The 24366-nt window shown below is 35.4% G+C and overlaps 1 protein-coding gene across 1 annotated transcript in view; it reads left to right on the forward strand.

The window, feature by feature from the left end:
• The window catches only part of LOC120532729 (neuromedin-K receptor-like), a 290416-nt gene that overhangs the window by 128879 nt on the left and 137171 nt on the right, over positions 1 to 24366 (forward strand). The gene's annotated exons all lie outside the window — the stretch shown is intronic.

Genomic DNA, 24366 nt, shown 5'->3' on the forward strand with positions numbered 1-24366 from the left:
GTTAGATATTCTGATTGGCTGGCTGTCAATATAATGAATTAATTCACTTTCTGTTTTCCTAAACAATAAAACTTTATGTTCTCTGAGGTAAGGCAGGTCTTCCTTTCCCAGACTGTAAAATTAGATGTCCATCCTTTCTCAGGTTATAAAGTAATTGATAGCCTGAGCCATCAGCATGTCTGTCTTTGTTGGAATAGTTGTTTTAAAGGTGAGATATAACTGGGAAAAAGAAATGCTTTGATTTTTCCTGAATGTAGTTCATCTGTTGTCTTGTCTTGAACAAAATATAATGGAAATATAAAACAAAATGTACAGATTTTTTACCCCACAACACAGGTGTTACTTCTTTTTGCTGTGGCAATGTATGCTGCACCGAGTCCTGAATTGCTTTTAAATTATAATCCTCATAAATGAGAACAGATAGACCAGTCAGAGTCTGTTGCTGCTGACTAGGTCAAGCATAGGCTAAGATGACATTAATGACTATTAAAAAAAAACTTGAAGGACAAGGAAGGCAGCATTTAGCAATTGGGAAATCCAATTTAATCAAGGCAAACATTATAAATGAACATCAGTCACAAAGATCCTAAATCCATCTCTAACCATTTTATGTTTTAGCTCAGTGAGATACAAGGGTTTTAAAGCAGTTTGCCTGGGGCTAACATTATACAAGAGCTACAATCTGAGGAAGGAAAATATCTTCAAAAGTAACCAATCCCAAAAGCACACTTGTTTAAATTATGTGAACAGAGAATAACCTGCCAGAATACAGTGAATGGCATTAAAGTATTTGCTTTGTACATTAAAAATTTGATCAAAATCTATGACATTTCACTGAGCAGCCCTTACATGAAATGTAAAAGCTAATGGTGCATCTGGAAGAATAAAAGGAATGCTTCAAGATGCTCATATCTCACTAATTAATTTAATGAGCGGCGATATTATTACACCTCTTTCAAATGTTCTTTGTTACAATACAGCATATCACTGATTGTAATTTTTGCACTGTGAACATAAAGAGTTAATGACCACGAAATTAAATAAATAAATAGTCTTTCAAAGTCCAACTGACTTTAGTTGGAAGAAAATAAATGTTCTCATGCATGTTCTAGCGTATGTCAGTCTATACAAATACATTACTGACGTGGAGTAGGAAGCACAAGGAAATCCATTTTTTTTTTATTTTCGAAAAATCATAATATTACAGTGGCCTGTTACTTAATGAAACAAATAACAATTTTCAAATCAACAAACAAAAAAAGTTAGAAATAAAGGAAAAAGCAAAACATGGATCAGTATTCAATATAATATCTACAATATTACTGGGCAAGAAACTCTCTCTCCATTTCTCTCTCTTAATGACATATTATTCTAAACCCACACTTTCCTTTAAACCTCTTTATGGGCAATACTCAACACACATATCTACTTGCAGAAAAAATCCAATCCCTTAAAGCCCATTGAAAACCAGTATCAGCAGAAGTGACATTTTAAACTGGTAGTGACAAAGGCATATTTTCAAGCTAACCACATGTTCTACAGTGGATATTTTACTAAGGGCATAAATATGTTATGGAAACCTTTAAAAATGTATATACAAATTATGTACAATGTGTAGATTTTTGAAGAACTTCATTCTGGACAGACTCAGTTAGAAACTGTAAAGCTTACTTTCCTAACCTTTGTCCATGATATATACCAGACACTGATTCAAAATTTTACAGCTGACAAAGCTTAAATACATTTTGTAAAATCATCATACAAGTCTAATTCTGAATTTAAATGGTTTACAATTATTTGCAGTTATCATTGGAAATATATGTCCTTGCAGTTTAAATTATTCTTTAAAAAGTAATATTTTATTGTTATAAGAAAATTTTACATTTTTATTTCATGTTCACAATCCTTTACGTTTGTATAGCTTTAATGATATTATTAATTGACTGTGCTTAGCCTTGTTGGTAGGATATACCACACCACATTATAGATAAAAAGAAATAAAAAGACCTTAACCAAAAGTAACATCACTGCTAATAGCAAATGTAAATTTGTCCAGGTATTTTATAGCGTATTGCATGTAAAATGGGTGCATAAGGTCATTGCATAAAGATGTTCCACTGGACTATTCTGGTTGAATTACCATTGCAATCTGCACATTGAATAATGACCAAAATATAAATATTTAGTGCAGATGTTAAAACTTAGAGAGAATGTATGTGAGCAGTCCCTATTCATGCCAGGGAGACTTTATTTATTGGGGAGCTGCAGCTTATTTTTATTATTTCAGTCTAACTTCTACATAAAATTAATAAAAAAATTATTTTGTTTCCTTGTAATAAGTATAATTAAGACGGGCACCCACATTCCCATCTCCTGGGAAGAAAATATATTGCCATTTCCAAAGGATGAAGAAACAAATGATTGAAATTGAGAGCAGAGTAGAAAAATTAATTAGGATAAACACCTGCAGATAATCAAGAGACCCCCCAGGATTACTTCCTCAGAATCTTCAGGCAAACTTCAAAGCAGAGAAATAAAATGAAATTAAAAAGAGTGCCAAGACAGAAGCTGGTATCTGGAAGTATGAAATGGTTTACTTTATCTTTGCTAACAACTGTCCTTTACTGTAATTATGACCATTTTAGAATTTTGTAAATTTTATGATTGGTTCAAAAAAAAAAAAACTACAACGACTTTTCCTCAAATTCTGCCTCAATTTGGAAATCTACCAATACTTGCACAAACAGACATGATTAATAAACTTTAAAGTAAACACCTACTTCTTATGAGGAAATATTATCATATTAATTTTGAGGTTATAAAAATGCTTAACACAGCAGTATCAAGTACTGACTTTGTGGCTGGACTAACTTTATAAAATGCCAATTGTAAAAGCTACCAGAGAAAATATTAATTGAATATGAGAAAAAATGCAAAATGTGGAACTCTCTCAACCAGCTTGAACATTACAAAATAAACTAAAATGCTTATAAACAAAGTATTCTGATTTGCTGAAAGGCTTACTATTAAGACAGACAATCACCATCTGGTGTTATCAGAACTTAAACATAATGTTGAGCTGGAAAAAAACACAAAATGTCAACCTTCAAAAGAAAGTTGAAAGACCTGCTCTATTGAAAAAGTTACTGTAAAATTAAAAAAAAAAAACAAAGGAGGTGAAAGATGAAAAAAATGTAACCACGCTCCTGTGACATCACAAATTGCCTTTGTTACTACACCCTATGACATTACATTATTTTGGATATTACTTGTTACTTGTCTTACACATCAACAGCAGCACCGTTTGGTGCTCAACTTAAAATTAATTTCATTTTGCCATACACTTGTTTTCCTTTTGGAATACATTATACAGCCCTCATGATAGTACACATAGTAACAGAAACAATTAGGAAGTAGAGTGATAATTTTAAACTCTCAGTTAAGTAATTGTGCATGTGCAAGTGAGACATGTGCATTAATAAAGAAAAATGCAAAACATTGACACTGATTTCTTAATTTAATCTCTTTAAACAGAATGCAGAATACAGAAAAGGAAAATACAAAAGAAACTAAAAAAAAAAGTTATACTTCCTGACAATAAAGAAAAAAAAATGATCTTTCTTATGGACATTTTAAATTATTGAGGAATTGTATGACTTTGTAGAAAATGATAAATCTTTAAAAAAATGGCCCTTTTACCAAATGAGATTTTAATAAAGGATTGTTTCATTTAATATGTTTTAGTAGCATATTGTTGGAAACATGCAATTCCTAAAACTTTTATCAACTCCTTGCAAACAATTTTACATAGGATGAAGGAGTAAACAATTCTAGATTTTTGTTATTACTTCTATAGTTTTGATAATTTTCCTTTTGTATATACAGTCACCTGTAGATCTTTACAGAGGTTATTTTCCAAGAATTCATGCAAAAAGTGACATCTGTAAACATCTACAGTGTAACTGCCGATTTATGTCCTTCTGACAGTAATATACACTCTGTTTGGGAGTATTCATTATTAACATTTGTAACAGGCCATTTATAGAAATGTAATTTGTAATGTATATAGTAATAAAATGTATTTAATTTTTCATTCCAACAGTTAGCAGTTTGCAAACATTAGAACCGCCATTATGTTAATTTGGCTTGATATAACTTCTGAGAAAATGAATTTCAGATTTTAAATACAGTTAATTTTTTATGGTATCTGAAACTCGTTAGCAGATATCTCAACATATATTCACAAATGCATCCCAATATATCTAAAATACATTCTGACATATTTCAATCTAGCCTTGCATGCATTTTAAGATAACTGAAATTTATTGGGAGATATTCCAAAATCACTTCCTTAGAAATTTACTATTCTTACATACCAGAAAATGATATTCAGATATCTGGAAATAAGTTCTTGTCTTTTTAAAGGTATCTTAAAATGTATTTTAGATATTTTGCAATTAAATTAAAGATATCTTGAAATACTTTTTAAGATATGTGAAATGAAGTAGAGACCCATTTTAAGACATCATGAAGTTAATCTGGGATTTAACATTATCTCATTACAATGGCACCTGTCAATGGTTGGGATATATTAGGCAGCAAGTAAACAGTCAGTTCTTGAAGGCGATGTGCTTGGAGCAGGACAAATGGGCAAGTGTACAGATCTGAGTGACTTTGAAAAGGGCCAAATTGCGGTGGCTAGATGACTAGGTCGGAGCATCTCTAAAACAGGTCTTGTGGGGTGAGTACCTACCAAAAGTGGTCCAAAGAAAGACAACCAGTAAATTGGCAACATAGTTATGGGTGCCCAAAGCCCATTAATGCCCATATGGAGCAAAGGCCAGCACAACTGGTCCAATCCCATAGAAGAGCTACAAAGTGTAGCACAAATTGCTTAAAAAAACTATCAGCAACAGTCAATGGACTACAATTGGACTTACTTCTGTACTTCCACCATCAGCCATTTTATTGTCTGTATTTTTTTTTTCTATTTAATTTTTTTTGTTATACTGTCAATTATATATCCCTATATGTTATATCTGTTAAAATGAAAAATGCAATGTATTTTATTAGTACACACAACTAATACCTTAGAATGGGAGTTTTTGAAAAAGAGAGTGCCATGAGTTATAACATAGGATTTGCATGCTGCAGTTACACACTGAAGTAATCTGAATGTTTATGTACTTAAACTGTTTGTCTGTGTTGAAAGCTATCATCAATCAAGCCAGCTATTACTTGAAAAAATGATAACTTAATAAAAAGTCATACACATAAATCATAAACTTTCTCTGTAAAAATTAAGCCAGCATCTTACCTGTGGTTATACATTGTCATTTGCCACTACAGGCATAACTGTTCAAATCCCAGACTGGGTTAATGTGTCCAATCTGCACATTCTCATTATGTCTGTGGGTTTTCTCTGGGCATTCCAGCTCCCTCCACATCCCACAGGGCCAATTCCCAGTTAGCTCTGTGTGAGTGAGTATCTCCATTGATAGATTGGTTTGTCATCCTGTATTATGTCGTGTTTTGTACCCAGTGCTTTTGGGACAGGCTGCAGCTACCTGACAGGATTTAGTTGTAACAGGGGTTAAAAGAGAGCAGGGGGGTTTATTTTATTTTGTGACTGGGTAGTTTTTTTGTTTTTTTTTTTAATGTAAATAACGAGGGTTTTTTCCATTTTTACTAAAGTCATGTCATTCTCTCAAAACAGAGTGGATTTCATTTTCTTTCTTATAACTATCGTAAACTGTAGAGTAATTCTCTCCATATCTACTAATTACAGATGCAAAGGAATGTCCTACTTTATCACATCTATAAGTGACTTTTTCTGCACCAAAGTCATCACTTTCCGGGTCTTTTTATTTGCTGTGCCATTCACACTACAATTGGGCTTAGGGCTCCATAATAAAAAAAAGTGACATGGAATTGGCAAAACTGTACAGCACTACATAAATCTCGAATACCTTCAGCCAGATTATGAATAGGGAGTTTAAAATGATGGAAATGGAGCATGAGCAAAAAAAGTGGTAGTTACCAGGGCCCTGACTACTTTAACACTAATTCTTCATGTTATATTTTACATAAAACTACATACGTATTTTACATAATGGAGTGAAATATGCACTGCCACAGAGTGCAGAAGTGTAAAGCATGTTAATAAGAATTTCATTGTATTCCATATACTTGTCACCGATAAGCCCACACTGGATTTTTTGTTAAATCTTACATTTAAGAGCCAGCACTGTTGGCCACCAACATGTGATCATCAAGTTTATAGAACCAAATAGTTGGCATTATAATTTTTTCTTGCTGTACCGTGTGTATGCACTATAAGGAAAACACTGAAGAAATGAAAAAAATGCAGAGCTGGTTAGCTTCTCTTTTTCAGGTAATGGTAGAGGGACAGAATGATTGACGATATCATGTCTGTATGACTAAACGTATTTACTACATTTTTGGTAGAAATACATTAAAGTCCATAATATGATGAAGCAATTCTGCTTTTAGGCTCTTATTCCAATACAGAGTCATGATTCACAGTAATTAAAATCAACTTTATTTCATTTTAATCATCTTTATAACGTTACCAAATACTAATCGCAAGCTACAATTGGAGTTTCCTGTTCACTGTTCACTCACACACGTACATCATAATGCCCATAGATGTGGGTGCTTTTTGAATAGGAAAAAAAAATTTCAGGTGAATAAACAAAACCATGAAGAGTGGAGCAGTAAACAAACATAAATCAGGGATATAGGAGGCACTTAAATCACAATACCACTGACTTTAACTCCAACTTGTAGTCTGCTACCATCAGTGGTCTTCTGAATCTGACATGACCCAGAACTGCATGTAGTGTAAGATGGTCATTCCTAACAGTTAAATGCAAAATATCATCTCAGTTGTTAGATTTTTTCACATTTAAATTAACTTTTTGCTGGTCTTGGAATTGTTCAGGCCTCAAGACTTTGAAATGAATCCATTACTAAAAATATTGTTTCTTTATTTTGTCTGCAAATAGCCAAATTTGTCTTGTCAGTCAGGAAGTCAATAGGAGACTTGCAATTTTATTCACAGTATGTAACAAGGTCATTCCCAGCTGTATGCAATAACACTTGCTAAACCTGCACAGTAATATAGCATTTCCTTTTACTAGTGTTAGAGCTCACACTGTTTTGTTTTTTTTTTAAACTATCCTTTGTTAATAATGAGTAGCACGATTGAGCATCCTATACTTTTATTAACATAGTTCAGTCTATAGTGATGTGAATGTTTAGTTTTGTCATAACCTAAGACTTTCTTGAAGGCAACCTTCATAGTGTGCTTGGGTAATGGGAGGGCATTGATTAAACAATTCCTCAAAAAAATGTTACAACGTCAAATTGATCATGTGACCTTTATTATGAAGATTAAGTGGTCATTGAATTGCATCAATTACAAGTGTGAACACAGTTTCATGCCTTTAGTTGTTCTACGTTACTCTTCCTAAGTAAAAATAACATCCCATAAGGAACTAATAGAAAAAATGTATATATATATATATATATAAAAACCCTGAAGGCTCCCTACTATAAAACTATATTTGGCAGCTGTGTTTTTTTCTTCACAAACATTTTGAACAAAATTATGTCAATTAAATTCAGTGCTAGGAAAAAAAACAATTACAGGTGTCAACATGTAACATGAGGCAAACAATCCACAGCAACATGGTGTGTTTTTTATAAAATAAAATTGTTTTCGATGTAGCTGTGAATTGGCAATTATGTGGTAGAACCAAACTCTGCAGCCCATGCCTGTCTAGCATACAGATGCCATTTAACATAGCATACACTTCAAAGGGACATGTGAGAAAAACTGGACTAACAAGAGGAAGAAAAAAAAAAAAAACATAGCCACAATATATTCAGGTCATTGGACTTGTGAGTTAGAAGCAATGATCATAGAGTCACTGTTCAACCCTCTGTCTACAAATAGGAAAACATTTATACACCATGCTCTTTGTTCAGATATGCAAAATGCAGGATTGGTTTACTGCCAATAGACATTTCATAAGTACATTTACAACTCTAAAGGTGACAGGTTTAAGTGTGCACTACCATATCCTCTGGGAGAATAGAGCCATGTCATTTAGTAAATCAAGGCCCAATGCTTTTCCTATTGTTATGAGATTACAGCACTGAAACACAGTTAGGATCCATCTGAACAGACACATAATTATCAGAAATGTGATCTACTGTATGCCAAGGGTCGCCAATTCACGTCCTGAAGAACCACCGTGGCTGCAGGTTTTCATTCTAACCCTTTTCTTAATGAGTGACCTGTTTTTGCTGCTAATTAACTTCTTTTGAACTAATTTTATTTGACTTACTCTTCAAGACTCAGAACCCTTAATAGTTGTTTTTTCCTTAATTAGCAGCCAAGTAGTAATGATACAAAATGAACCACAACAACTGGTGTCCATCATACAATGTCTGAAAATAAAGAAAGTTGAAGCTCTCCGGAATGTTGATCTTCTCAAGTCCCCAAAAACATTTTACCAGTGCTCTTAGAAAGAGACAATCAACAATTTCGGAAATGTCTGTTAATGCACCACAAGAGCAGCAACAAGCCACAAAATTAAAGAATTGGTTTAATTAATGACAAGAATTGGTACCTCATTAAGCAGCTGGTTAGAGTGAAATTGTTTGGAGTTTGAGGCCCTGACTTAGTTGGTCTTCTGTTGGCTCATTCACTTCACATTTCATTTCTGTTTGGGTACTATTTAAGGAAAGAAATGAAGCAGTTCAGAGGAACGATGAAGAAATTCAGGGGAGCAAATCATAAAAAAGCAATTCAATTAAAATGAATTCACAAGATGTTAATCAGCAGCACAAACAGGGCACTCATTGAAAAAGGGGTTAGAGTGAAAACCTGCAGCCACTGTGGTGCTCCAGGACCGGACTTGGCAACCCTTGGTCTATGCAGTTATAAACAAAAGAAATATTAGCAACTGCTCAAAAATTTATTTAATCCCCAATTCAACAGCCACTTAATTCAACTCAGTTTGGCAGTAGCTGGGCCTTTGACAGCATTAAATGCTGGAGTTGGATACCACAAAGTCCACTCTCAAGCTCACATATATACACACGCAAACACAAAAGGATAATTTGGAGCTACCTTTTAATCTAGTATTTGTGCTTTTAGGAACATGGTAGGAAATCTGGAATACACAAAGAAAGAGCCACCCCAAAACAGGATTTCCAAATAACATACAGAAAACAACTGTTAATGAGGGAACAGTGCTAACCAACATGCAACCCATTGGATTTATTTAAAAATACAATTAGATAGCCATTACATAACTAGATCTTCAAGCAAAATAATTATTCACAACTGCCTTGACAGAAGAGTTTGTGTGTCAATGTCTGTCTTAAGAGAGAAGTGGGGCTCGGCTGGTTGGTGATAATCATGGGAAGACTGCTATGGGATTCTAATGGGTTGTGGTGGTGACAGAGAATATCAGTGAGGTGACGAAATAGCTACCTGACTGCCCCGCACCTTTGTTCAAGGGTTTTACTTGCATTCTTTTCATTGAGATAACCACCAATGTCACTTTTCAAAAGACACTTTAAGTGCCACACTTACATCCTTCCACTTCTGCTTCATTTATCTCTTTCTCTTGCAATGTATAGTAATTTATCCCAATCTCTGCTTGTGCTCACTGTTTTTCCACTGGGAGCTTCCCCACCAAAAAGCTGGTTTAGGTATGTGACATTCTGCAATAACATTTAGCTTGTAACATAATATGTGCAGGATGGAGTGCTCGTTTTACAAATTTGGTATATATCCATAACGCATGATGTTTCATAAAATATAAAGGGGATCATTTTTTTAATGGCCTAAACTGCTCATCACTGTTGTACATATAGTAGAATTCAGGAGGTAATAAGTAAAACTGCAGGAAATACTTTAAAAACCATTTATTAAAATGGCTGAAGGAGGTCATTCTGGCTGAGCAATCTGGGAGCTGGAGAGTGACTTGCTGCAAAAGGCCGGAGAAAGGCAGCAAAGCTTCAAGGGAATTAGAAAGCTCAGTGAGGCATTCTGCTGGGGAGCCAAGGACTACAGGATGGCAGTGGGAGTCAGAAGCATGGCGTAGTGCCCTGCCGGAGCTACAGAAGGCTGCAGGGGTCTGAGCCTAGGAGCAGAGGTAAATGCTGCAGCTCTTAATATAACAAGTACTGTCACTGCTTAGTTTTCCACATAAGGTTAAAATGTGAAAATTAAAAAACCTAATACATTTTAAATTGTAAAACTTTTAAATACAATATACTGTATGTGACACCTTTTCACAATTTATATTGTGAAAATTTTTAGAAGAAAAGAATAATGCTAAGATAAGATATGCTAAATATTGGCACTAAATTTTTATTTTTAATGGCATCCATGCCATGACAAACCACTATGCAAAATGTGTTGAAACTTGCAAAAAAGTATTAGAAGAAATGTCCAAGTCATTGATAATGGGAATATTTATTATAAAAAATAAACCTCACACAAGAAAATTTATAACACAAACTATCACAGAAAAGAACTATATTATCTTTTGAAGCCTTTCTCAAAGGATATTTTCTGCTCTTCATCTTCTAGGGGGAGTGGGTAGTTCATCTCTTTCTTACTTATATACACTCAGATAACATACCCAAACTTTTTTGTGTTTCCTCCTTTCTTTTTCATGACCCTGGCCGCTTCCTTTCCTCATTTAAACTCCAATATATATTTCCTCCAGGGACATTAACCAAATACCACTTGTAGAATTAGACAGAAGTCAGTAAAGTCTTGTTGCCACCAAGCTACTGTGCCACCTGGCAACCCAAGATCACAGTATTTAAGGCCTGCTATGACTTAAAAAAACAGGTGTGTAAGGTAGTTGTTGTTCTGTGTGTCCTCCTGAAAGGAAATCATAGTCCCAAATGCCAGCCTAAAGCAATTGTGCTTGCCTGCTACTAGTCCTTCAAATCCCCCAATCTTTTTTTCACCACTGTTGCCTTTGTGGCACCCTTAGCATCTGCAGATCTTACTCCTTCTTAGCAGTTGTCTGTCCACAATGGAGCAAAAAGAAGTACCAACATCAAGTGTGGGTTTATATCTGATGGGCTAAAGTAGACTATCTCCTATCTTGTACCATATTGATGCCACCATATACTAAAACCCTTTGGTTTAACCCAGGTATACTAGCGGCTTTGTGCTAAAATTAGCTTTGTACGATAAAAAGGTAAAGACACTTCAGGTGTATTTTTAAGGAAGTGTGCACTAGTAGATGAGCAACAAAAATGGAACAAGCAAATACTAGTGGTCAGAGTGACAGGCTAAGGTCAAAAAAATAATTTGGGTGCATGCACTGATACAGTGCATTATCACACGAACCACCTCAAGTATCCTAAATTAGGAGAAGAGTGCAGCCATGCAAGAGGTGACACCTCAGTACCACAGTACAGTAGATCAAATGGAGTGGAACAGTATGAGGTTTTTATTTCTTCACCCCACACAGTGGCTGGAGTGCCAAAACTACTACCAGCCACCAAGCTTTCCCTGCAAGTTGGAGGACCTGCTTGCAGTGCTGGATGCAGATTAACGTCATGCCCAGGACAGAGCAATTGCAGGTTAAATGCCTTGCTCAGGGGCCAATTGGAGTGGAATCACTTCTAGCATTTACGGAATTCAAATCAGCGCAGATCCGTACCCTCCAAGCTGCCACCACTCCACCCTATATAAAATAATAAAAGTAAAAAAAAAATCTGTTTATCTATATATGCCTATATTCAAGTATCATACATGGGAGTAATCTTGCAGCCAAAAAGGATTTTTATCTATGTTTGTCTATGTTCAAGATACTTACTGTACTGCCTTTGGTGAAACCCACTTTTTGAATGATACTCTAATGACACCTTGCCAAGCTTAATCAGTAAAGTGTTTAATTTTACTTCAGATCACGTTTTCAGATTCAAAAAGTCTGATACAATCATACTATTTCTTGGGTTGTGTGTGTTAAAGAAGATGCGATTGGTTTTCACAAAAAAGTTTGTCCAACCTTACTTATAATATATAAATACAAACACTTTAAGTATAGGCAAATAATTTACAAGGACAAAAGATCCACAGCAGACTCTTGTCTTGAAGACATTCTAGTGATAGGTACAATCTAAGGTTTGATAAATTTTAAAGGTATAGTACAAGAATTTTTTTATATGTGTATGTTCATATGTTTTAAATAAGAGACTGTGGTTGTGACAGAAATAACTAGCAATGTACACCAGTTTAGAACTGTATTACTACACCCCAATTTCCCAATATATGTCAACCAGACTAATGTGCCTATTCTACATATAATATAAACATTGTCAGGTAAGATCAACTTCAGAATTGGAAGCAATAGACCAAAAAAAGAAATTGTAAATACCAAGATTTGAGTACATTACAGCAACCGCTTTTGGAAGCTACTGGTTTTAATAGTCCTGTGCATTTCTAAAGCACTGGCATCCTTTTTAATTTATAAAACAAGCAGCATAGGAAATGGTTGACAATGCAAATCATTAAATACAAATTCAACTGTAGTGAGGAGCACATGAAAGTTACTTTTGTTGTAATTGCTCAACACATTACCTGTATATTCAGTATATTTAATACAAAAGTAATGTTTCAAAGCAGTATGGATTTAGTTAGATACAAAATTTGCCCCCCCCCCCCATATTACATTACTTTGCCCTAGATTTTGCAAAGGATGAACATTTAATGAACACAAGCACATTATTACATGGAAAAGCCTTTGATAATAAAGACTATGTAATTATGATTAGTACAATTCAGAGTCCTTTGTTAATCTCACATTCTTGAAATTGGTGGTATAAATAGTATCATCTTTAGTGGATTAGAAGAGCATCTTTTTCATAATTCCTAATGTTTCCTGGTTATAATTAAAATGTCATTTCCTATAAAGCATGTTTTCAGCCACTGCTGAACTTTTTTTCGATGATAAGTATTTAGAGCTTTGAGCATGTTTTTCAAATTATATTTAGTAATTTCTTTTAAAGTAATATAATAAAGTTCTATAACATTAGGAGTAAGAAATTATTTAAACTTTAGTTGGAAATTAACACTGGGAGGAATCCACCTTCAGTATAACAATGTCAGGTTAGGGTAATGCAGCAAACTAACATAAAAGGATCAAAAAACAGTGCAAAACTCATAAATGTCTAAATAGTGTAAATTTCCTCTATAAACAGCATGACAAGGAATTCCATATTTCCAGGTACAGTCAAGTATATCAATTTATGTGTCCTCTCTCTTTTTCTCTTTACCCTGTATGCCTCCGACTATGAATAGAACACCAGCTCATACCACTTGCAGAAATTCTTAGATGACTCTGTAGTAATTGGGTGTATTGAGAAGGGAGATGAGACAGAGTATTGGAGTTGAGTGGGGAACTTTGCTTCTTAATGTAGAAAGAAATATGTGTAACTAGGCAGCAAAACCAAACATCATCGTACCAATGAGCCTCTATGTCTGGTCACCATTCAGGAAATGGATGTAGAGCTGGTGTACTCCTACATGTATTTGGGGGTCCACATCAATGACAGGTTGGACTGGTCTCGTAACACAGAGGAACTTTGTATGAAAGGACAGAGCAAACTCTTTTCTCTGCAATAGTAGTAATAGGTAATAGGTAGTGACGTCCTTCTTGTCTTCTACAACACTGTTATGGCCAATGTGATTTTCTACACTGTGGTAATATGGGCTGGTAACATCACTTCATGAGAGACCTGTTGAATCAACAAGCTAATTAAAAGGGTGCACTCAGTTATGGGGCACACTTTTGACTTCACTGGAGGTAGTAGCGTAGAAGAGAATTAAAACATAACAGAGTGCCATTATGAACAATGCTTCACATCTTCTCTTTGAAACACTGTCATTGATTCACTGACTGACAGTACTCATTCTGCAGAAATGTGTCATGAAACACCACTGCGGCTCGTTTATACCAAAAGTATGCCCGCATATTGCCTCACTGTGACTGAGACTGTCAAGTCAGTAATTTTTTCATTTAAATTTTCCTCCTTTTTAGTCATTCTGGTGTGTGTGTAGACCATAATATATGTATGTGTGTGTGTGTGTGTGTGGGTGGGTGTATGTGAGTGTGTGTCTGTGTGTGTGTGAACACTACCGGTCAAAAGTTTTAGAATATCTCAGTTTTTCTTCATATTTAATCAGTTGAAATACAATGAACTGATTACATTTGAAAAGCAATAAAATGGTAGAAATGAAAGCAGTAAACTGCCAGAGGTTTAACTCTAAAGTTTAGGGTAGCAAAAACTGAAAAAAGGAAATTTCAGAATATTACAAATGAGACTTCTTCAGGGAACAACTACTAAGTTACAACTTTATAACAGCAACAGCAAAGGAGACTACAATGGGTATAAGTGAGTGCATCACACTAAAATACATGTATAAGAAATTAAAAGAAAGCGAGTGAATAAACACCTGAATAAACAATATATGCATCTCGACGTGTCAAGGTTGGCAGAGCATACGATTCCATTTGCTTCCTACACATTCTTTTTCAGTTCCACTCATTGACATATGAATATTGCATGCTGCCTCTTACAAGCTTGCATACTGTATAAACTGTATGCAAAATACAACAACATTTATTTATATAGCACATTTTCATACAAATGATGTAGCTCAAAGTGCTTTACAGGATGATAAAAAATATAAGAAATAAAATTAGGCAATACTAATTAACATAGAATTAAAGTAAGGTCCGATGGCCAGGGAGGGCAGGGAAAAAAAAAAAACACTCTAGATAGCTGGTGAAAAAAAAAAATCTGCAGGGGTTCTGAGGCCACGAGACCACCCAGCCCACTCTAGGCATTACCTAACATAAATGACCTCAATCAGTACTCATGGTATTCAGGGTTCACATGGAAGAACTTGATGATGACGGTAATGTGGACTTCTGGTCTTCAATCCATCAATGTAGGGGCATTATGGTGCTTTGATCAGGTGGTGGTGGCGCAGATCGTCACCACAGAAAACCAGAAAAAAAAGAGAAAGTAGGGGTTAGTACAGATTACAGAGCGACCAGGAATGATAATGATCATTAAATGCATATACAGTATATCAGGATTAAACTAAAATGAAGATATGAAAAAGAAATGTTAAAACAATGTGTTTTTAGCAGTTTTTCTAAAGTGCTCCACTGTATTAGCCTGAAGAATTTCTATTGGTAAGCTATTCCAGATTTTAGGTGCAAAACAGCAGAAGCCTGCCTCGCCACTTCTTTTAAGTTTAGCTTTTAGAATAATAAGCAGACACTCATTTGAAGATGTAAGGTGACGATTTGGAGTGTAAGGAGAATGACATTCTGAAATATAGGATGGAATGAGATTTACAGCTTTGAAAACCATAAGCAGTATTTTAAAGTCAATTCTAAATGACACAGGTAACCAGTGTAGTGACATCAAAACTGGAGAGATGTGCTTGGATTTTCTTTTCCTAATTAAGATTCTAGCAGCTGCATTTTGCACTAGTTGCAATCGATTGATGTCTTTTTTGGGTATTCCTGAGAGGAGTGCGTTACATTAATCCAGCCAAATGAAAACAAAAGCGTGAACTAATTTCTCAGCATCTTGCAATGTTATAAGAGATCTAATTTTTTCTATATTTCTTAAGTGAAAAAATGCTGTCCTAGTAATCTGATTAATATGTGATTTAAAATTCAAATCAGAGTCAATAGTTACCCCTAAATTCTTTATCTCCGTCTTGACTTTTAATCCTAATGCATCAAGTTTATTTCTAACTACCTTATTATATCCATTTTTGCCAATCAGTAAAATTTCTGTTTTCTCCTTATTTTGTTTGAGAAAATTACTACTCATACATTCAGAAACACAAGACAGACATTATGTTAGTGAATCAAGAGAGTCGGGGTCATCAGGTGCTATTGATAAATACAGCTGTGTGTCATCAGCAAAGCTGTGGAAGCTCACATTATGCCCCGAGATAATCTGACCTAACAGAAGCATGTAAATCGAAAAGAGCAGCAGACCCAGGATAGAGCCTTGTGGAACACCATATAGAATATCACGTGTCTTTGAAGTATAATTACCACAACTAACAAAGAATTTTATACCTGCCAGGTAGGACTCAAAACAATTAAAGACACTGCCAGAGAGGCCCATCCATTGACAAGTCATTTACTACTTTAACAAGTACAGTTTCTTTACTGTGATTTGTTCTGAAACCTAACTGAAACTTATCAAGAATAGCCTGTTTATTGAGGTGGTCATTTAGCTGCATAATAGCTGCCTTCTCTAGGATTTTACTTAAGAAAGGCAGGCTAGAAATGGGACTAAAATTTTTAAAAGCAGAGAAGTCTAGATTACACAGAATGTTGTCTAATTCCAGACACAGCACCACACTGCTAAAGCTGACTCAGTCTTCCCCTTAGTCAAATACAGAGCTATTTTTCACATAATTGTAAAGTAATGCTGAGAATATGCATAGACATCTAGAGTAACGGATTAACTGAGATTTCTTTATAATCACGCAATGCCAAAGAAATCAACAGTTCACTAATTTAGCACTTAACAGTTTTACTTTTCAGTTACTTCATTTTCATTTCTCGATCTACTCAAACATTTTGTGAAAGTAGACTGAACAATTTAGAGTGAGCTCTGTAATCAAAATGAAGTATGCAAAAAGTGCCCTGAAGCCTGCAGTGAACATTTTATATCACATATGCCAGTTTTGTTGTAATTGCGTTGTAGAGCACAATCTAAAGATTTAATTTAGTTAGGCTTGCTTGGTGATAAATTAAAAAGCCTTCAAGCATTTAAGATCAAAAACTCATCATACTTAGGTTTATTATGTCCATTTGTGATACCTGTACATGGCACATTTTCCTACTCAAAAAATTGAACCTCTAGGCAACAATTACGTCTATGGTTTGTGACAGCAGACAAAACAGTCTTGGAGGGGATCAAAAAAGATGCAGGAGTCTAAACAACATGCCAGCTGTGTCACATACCTAACTGCTAAAAGCTCATAGGTTGCCTGTAAACTTTCACATTATAGAACTTAACTATCAGGTATGATTGGCATAGCTGAATAAATCTGCGTATAATTAAGTAAATAGAAGTTACAAGCATGAAAAATGCAAAATTGCTCATTATGCAAAATAAAGACTATTATTTGAACTCATTTTTTAATAAACCATTTGTAATCATGAGTAAACCATTTACCCTTTGGACTTGATTAACCCAATTAGCCAATTTAGTTGTATCTGTAAGTCAGTCCTAATAACATAAATACATACAAGCATGCATTCTCAAACCCACTTAATTAAATTCAGGGTTTCCAAGTGGTAAGCTGCTGTCTAGGCATTACTGAGAGCAAGGCAGGAAACCACATTGTACAGTATGCCAGTCTGTTTTAGGGCATACACCCACACTCTGCTACTTGGGGAAATTATTTATACAATAGCCTACTCTTCATGTCTTTGAGGTTGGGAAAAAATGAGGCAGAGACCTGTAGAAAAATCCATGCAGACATCAAACACTTTAGTCTACAAAACAGCAACCAGGTACAAGATTTACACCTATGAGGCTGGAGTGGGAGAGCAGCAGCTCTAAACACTGTGGTATCCTGCCACCCTAGTTCTAATTACATACGTTATATGCCAGCAGTAAGAACGTTTTGTGCAATATAGTTTTCTTATATGTGTCATTCCCATGTATACTAGCTGCTTCCCAAAGTGGCTTCTCTAAAAGGCTTTCAGGGTCAATACTAGGAAAATTCCATTTTATTTCTACCACTTCTCCTATTATGTAAATGCATGCTTAATTTTACTGAGCTGGAGCTAAATAATATGACCATAATATGGTTCCTTTCCAAAACAAATTAGCCATGTATTGAACTTGCTTCCAGTGTCTTCGATTGTGCTGGTCGTTTTTAGAAATATGTTGGGTTGTGTCTTCAGTAACAGCAAGTGATTGGGTGTGAGTGCCTCCACATCATTTGGGTCATTTGAGGTCTTTGTGAGGGGTCTGTTATTGATGATTGATTCAACTTCACACATCACTGTTTGGAGACTTTCATCGCTGAATGCTTTTTGTATTAAATTTAGAATCTCTTATGCTTCTGATTTGTCTCTCTCATACTCCTCTCCTTGATGAGAGACTGATGGTGGATTGAAGATCCACTTGATTTCTTTCTACATTATAGCATTGCTGACTTTTTCCCAGTCAAGTTTTTTTAATTGCTTCTCGTAGATCTCCTTCAACTCTAATAAAGTTTCTTTCATTGTCCGAGTGCATGATTTTAACTGGGCCTCTTCTGCAAATGAATCGGCATACGGCTTGGATGCAAGAATCAGTGTCTAAGATGTGTGCAATCTCTTTACTTCTTGACCAGACTTCATCCTCTTGACTTGAAAGAGACCAAAATAATCAAGTCCTACATTAGAGAAAGGTAGTTGGTCATGTACTGAACAACCTTCTGGCATATCTTCCTTTTTTGGTTCTCCTGCTTTCGCATTGTATCTTCTGCATGTTGATTACTTTTAAATTATTTTTTTGATAGTTTAATTTGTTATCCAATAGTTCTGGTGTAACTGTGCGAGCATATAATTGCACCAAGAATGCCCAATTTCTTTGTGAATGTGCTGCAATATAATGGAAATAATATGTGAATGCTTGTGAAGAATTGCAGGATGTTTAGCTTCATCTGGCATTGCAGCTTTGTTGAGTCTTCCTCCAACTCTCAGTATTCCATCTTGTATGACTGGGTCAAGTTTAAAGATTTGACTATTGTTTTTTAACGTAAGAATTTTTCTTTAAAAACTTTAATCATTCTGGAAATTCTTGCAGTTGACTGAGGTGGATAAGCTTTAGTCAAGTCTTCTAGAAAAATCCTTCTTGGTTTAAAAGTCAGCTTGTACTTTTTGATGTGCTCTATGATAAGAGTTTTTGTTCTTTTAGGTTACTTCCAGATTAACTGACTTCTAGCTGAAATATTTTTCTTTCATTTTTTAAGTGCAGCAGTATGTCTTTAAACTTGAGGAGCTAAGAAACTGCTTTCTTCAAGCATAGCCATTCTGAAAAGTAGGTGATTATTTAATTGAATGGGCTCGGTAACCTCTGTTCTTGTCATGTTAACTCACAAATAAAGTGACCTGTCTGGGTGGTACTTCATCATGCAGTGCAGGAGCAGGAGCTTCCTTTTGCTGGGCTAACATTTTAGCCATTTCAGCAACTGCCTTCCGACTTTCAGCGACTACCCCCTGACTTTTAGATTGATTCTGTATGAGGATGTCCACCAGATAATGTCTGTAACTCTGCGAGTGGGCCCCTGCGTTAGTGGTAGGTTGTTCCAATCATTCCTGCTTTTCTGCTTTAGACTCGAACACATGAAGCCTTTGTAAGATTCTATCAAGTTCTGAGTGTTCAAGTGTGACTGTCGATGAAGACACTGGTGCCGCAGCACTTAGCTGGAACGACGAGCCGCATTCACTATCGAGAACACACTTCAGCTGAAAGGTTTGCGGAACTCTGCATTACGCGAGATTTTTATCTTGCTGTTGCATCTTTCTGAATTGATTAACAAACTGTTCATTAGGTTCACTTGGTAAAATACTCCTTCATATCAGTAAGCTTTGCTACTGTAGTATGACTAAATTCGTTCCAAATCTTAGTTTTCTGTGAGCAGAGTTTTCTGTTTTTTAATTGTGTTTTCTTTACTTAGCATAGATATTCATCCAGCTCCTCAGCCTGACTATGTATCTTGCAAAAGGTTTCAAACAGCTGTACAATATTGGTGAAATTTTCACATGTATCTTTAAGGCTTTTGATTTCAGCCATAATATTGTAAAGTCGATCTTGCCTTTTAAAACATGATATTTAAGATCCGTAAGTACATTCCCTGTATTTGAGTCCATACTCTGATCACTCCATGTAACTTTACTTGAGCTATTGTTTTCATTTACGATCATGCAGAGCTAGAAAATAAGAGCACAGTACCTCCCAGTAGCTCAGTTCTTTTTCTTTCATTGACGAGTCCTGTAGCACAAGTATCCTGAGATGGTAGTTTCCAGTTCCAAGCCTTTGGATGGCAGTTTTCTGACAAAAAATTTAATCTGTACACATATCCAAGAAAGATGGAAATACCTGCCTCAATGACTTAATCATCTCCAGTAAATCAACTTTAAAGTAAGTTACTTCTCATGGAATAAGCTAGTTAACTCAAGCTTAAAAGAAATCCTCACTCCAACTCAGTGCTTAAAAAACTATCCCATATTCTATCATAACTAACCTAAGAGTTTTAACAGATGGAAATCTGACCACTGGATTCAATCTGTCAAGTAGCACTTCAGTTTTTCCTTAATTGAATATTAACAGTATGACCCTATCTGTTGTAAGCAGGTGCTTTAGCATTTCGCTATTGTTTCATCACTTTGTTTGAATTACTTTTATTCTTTTTTTAAACAGACTTCCTGCATGATGCATAAACTGGAGGAGAATACTTAATCTATAATCTTGAGCAAAACAAAATTCTGTGACCAGATTATCAATGAATTGGGTGACCTGTTGCGTATTAAATTATTAAGTAAAACCGTTTGTTGTTCTGACACTTCATGTTATAATCATGTTAGATAGCTGATCTGTTGTTGCTAGTCTTATTGATGTTGCAAAAACCTGTTGCTTAGCTCTTGCAAAATGCTCCTTCGGTTTTGTGGCTTTTTCCATTTTTTTTTTTATAGATTTTATCAAAAGCTACTGTCTGTCTTCATGGTCAAATTCAGACTTAAGTCAAGTTGGGGAGTGTGTACTGGTACAGTGCGTTGTCGTACCCACTACATGACAAAACAACTCAGGATCCCGGTTGGCAACCCCCAGGCAGAGACGCGGTTCAGTCCCACCCTTCGAAAATGACCCTCTATGTACCTCAGCCAGGGGAAATGTGCCACCTGGCCGTAGTGCCATAACTGATGCTCCCTCTTCTTCTCCTTTTCAGCCAACAGTATCCCAATTTCCACCAGCACCCTGCTGGCTAACAGTACTGGTGGCGGTCGTTGTTAACCCAGGGCTTGACTGATCTGGTATGGAAATTTGTATTGTTGTCTGCATATTGATTTGGCAAAATTTTACACCGGATGTCCTTCCTGATGTAACCCTCCCCATTTATCCGGGCTAGGGACCGGCACGAAGAAACACACTGGTTTGTGCATCCCCTGTGGCTGGGTTAATTAGTTTTAACATGTAATTTCATTAATAACAGCAACAGTAGATTTCTCAAGCATACCGAGTACAGTGAAATTCTTACTTGCATCTTAAGTCAGCGACAACTTCACCACTCTTTTTTGCCATGGCAAGAATGGATTAAAATAGACTTAATTTAATAGGGAAAAAAAAAATCAGCTTACCTGAAGTACTCCTCACCGTGATACACCTCAGTCTTTTTAATAAGCACTTAAGTGGTGTGTACTGAATGCTTTGATGAACTCAAGAATGATGTGACTAGCTACTCACACAAGTACTGTTGTACAAAAACTGTTGTACATATACCAAGAAGAAAAACACTTGTTTTTTGGTTTCTTGTACCATAAAATTAGTCACACAAAAGTGATACTCTGGTGTTCAGAGTGTAAAAAATCATAAATAAAGGCCCAAGCACTTGTCAGAACAAAGTGAAGATATAAAACCTAAGTCAAAGATTAGCATTGCAACAGGTCTTCACACTAATCAGTGTTATTTATTTTAACAGAGAATCCTAATACTGGGATATCAAAAGCTGTACACCATTATTTGACATAGGCAGAAGACAACCTAACACGTCATATCACATGACTAGCAACAGGTGTAGCAACCTCAAACAGATAAAAATTACAAAAAAGAAAAAATATCTGACTTGGCTGAAAATGTGAGGAGTTGCAGTAAATTTTTAAGCAGGGGTTTTGATAAGGGTATGAAGGAATTCCAGTAGTGATTCCTGGTACACTATTGTAGAATAATTTTGTTGGACAAAAGTATTCAATGCTAGTGTGTTGCAGGAAGGGTGTGCTTCATTACTCATAATACCCTTTTTCTTCTTTTTCTCCTCTGCTACTTCCCCTGGTGAGTTGAGAGTGTAAACTATAACTGAGCCTGGCTTCTTAGTTGGGTTGTTAATTTGATGGGCTTCTTGAAGTGATGTTACTCGTCCAGAACACAAAAACAAAGAAAAATCACACTGGATATCACAGAATTAGAATGCATAAAGGATGTTACTATAAACATTAAAGGAACACAGTCTGCTAAGGAGAAAAAAAAGAAAAGAGTCTGCCTTTCTTTTATTGTTCCTGTTTTATGAGACCAGCCCAGTCTGTCATCGATGTGGACCCTCAAATACTGTACTTGTAGCAGTGCACCATCTGTACATCCACTCTCTGTATAGTGACAGAGAGTAGAGACTTTTTGGTGTGACAAACTCAATAGCTGAAGTTCAGATGCAGAGAATTCTCTTGGCACCAAGAAACAAAGTTCTCCACCTGACTCCTGTACTCTTTCAGAGAAATGATTTAAAATAACTAGAATTACTGCTTTGTTTCTTTTGACTGCACATTTTGTCTTCATTGTCACTCCATTCGTGTCTTTCTTTAATAATGGAAACAATGTTCCACTTGCTCATAACAATGCCCCAACCAGACTTTGCCCAACTAGTGTGGACTATCATAGCCATAAATATTTGGCATCAAAATAACACCTCACATTATTTTGACAGAAATTACTTACAATTTACACTAGAGTAATAACAGTTTCCAACAAGAGAAAATAAAAAGATTTACATATTTTACTTCATGGGTAATTAACATTAAACTGGTACTCACCTCTCACCTTTGTAATTTTAACTTCTAGGACCAAAAACGTTGCTCACAGGTCGAGAGGGTGTGAATTTGTATGGTGGAATTTAGTGACAGCACTATCCAGGTTAAGGGTTATGAGCAATATGACAAACAAATAACTGTACAAAATGTGATCTTACTGGTGTGTGTACTGACAAGCATTAAACTAAAAAATAACCCTTGTGCCTGTTCTTTAACATACAGTATAAAGTGAAAGTTATGTCAGCCGTACAGCAGTGCTAGTGGTGTACAGATTTTCTTAGCAACAATGGGAAACCAGTACCAGTCCATTACAAAAATCTAGACATTCAGGAGAAGATTACTAACCAAAGAACTAAAAATTACATTTGTTTTAAGCCTGTAGGAATAATGCAGTATTTAAAAATTTCTCATATTTTTATCCCTTATGGTTTACATATTGAATATGGCCAATACTTACCCTAAACACGCAAGTATAAGGTTTCAACCTTGGTAGTAACTTCAAGGACTGCTCCCAACCATTCACTCTCAGCTCTTTATTCAAGTTTCTTTTTTCAGCTACCTTGTACAACTTGTAAAGTACCAGCTCTGAACAGTTTTGATATTGTATTGTTTGGCAGCACTTTAAAATATGGGCCCTAAAGGATTGTTAAATTGCGTCTATCAGTCACATGCAACACAAACAAAGTGTTTGTGACAGTCTTGTTACTTAGTAGTAAGTAATGGAGAGATGCACTCTCAGTACTCTGTAATCTAAAGTGCAGGTGTAGGTGTTTTTCTGGTCTTAATAGAAACAAACTAAGATTTGATAGGGTCTTTTTACTTATCAGTACCTGACTAATCTAAAGCATCTAAAGTAGTAACATTTGTTTATTGTAATAATCATATATTATAGAAATTGTCTATTTCTAAGTTTTTGCTAAACAATGTTTTAACATAAACCTCACTTACATATAATCCAATAATTAGCCATTGTCTATTGTGTGTGAAGATAGACAGGAGAGGAATGAGATAAGATTTGATATGATAAAGATATGCACTGCTAATACATTTAACATTAAATCAATTTAAAGACCTATAAAAGGGCATGATTATCCATTATCTATTGGTTTCCCAAGTCAAGTATTTTACAGTGTATCAACTTTGAGTTTCTCCCTTTTCTTCAGTTGCCTGCCACATACCAAAGGCATGATGTTACTCTAAATTGTATAAGTGCTCTCTAATGGACCAGTGCCTTCTCCAGGGTTAATTACTATCTCACACCCAATAGATGGAAGAGGCATATTAAAAACATTACACTACAGGATCTTATTCTAAGGTCCTTAAAGTCCTTTCAGCAAAGGCTGAATCTTTCCATCTCACTAAAATTCCGAATATTGTGTCAAATCAGGTGATCCACATGCCCAGTGCCTTTGCTGTGGTATTAAAATGGTCCGAAGACAAGCTACATTCAGTCTGAGAC

This window comes from Polypterus senegalus, chromosome 7 (genome assembly GCF_016835505.1).
Source record: "Polypterus senegalus isolate Bchr_013 chromosome 7, ASM1683550v1, whole genome shotgun sequence".
NCBI classification, from domain to species: domain Eukaryota; kingdom Metazoa; phylum Chordata; class Cladistia; order Polypteriformes; family Polypteridae; genus Polypterus; species Polypterus senegalus.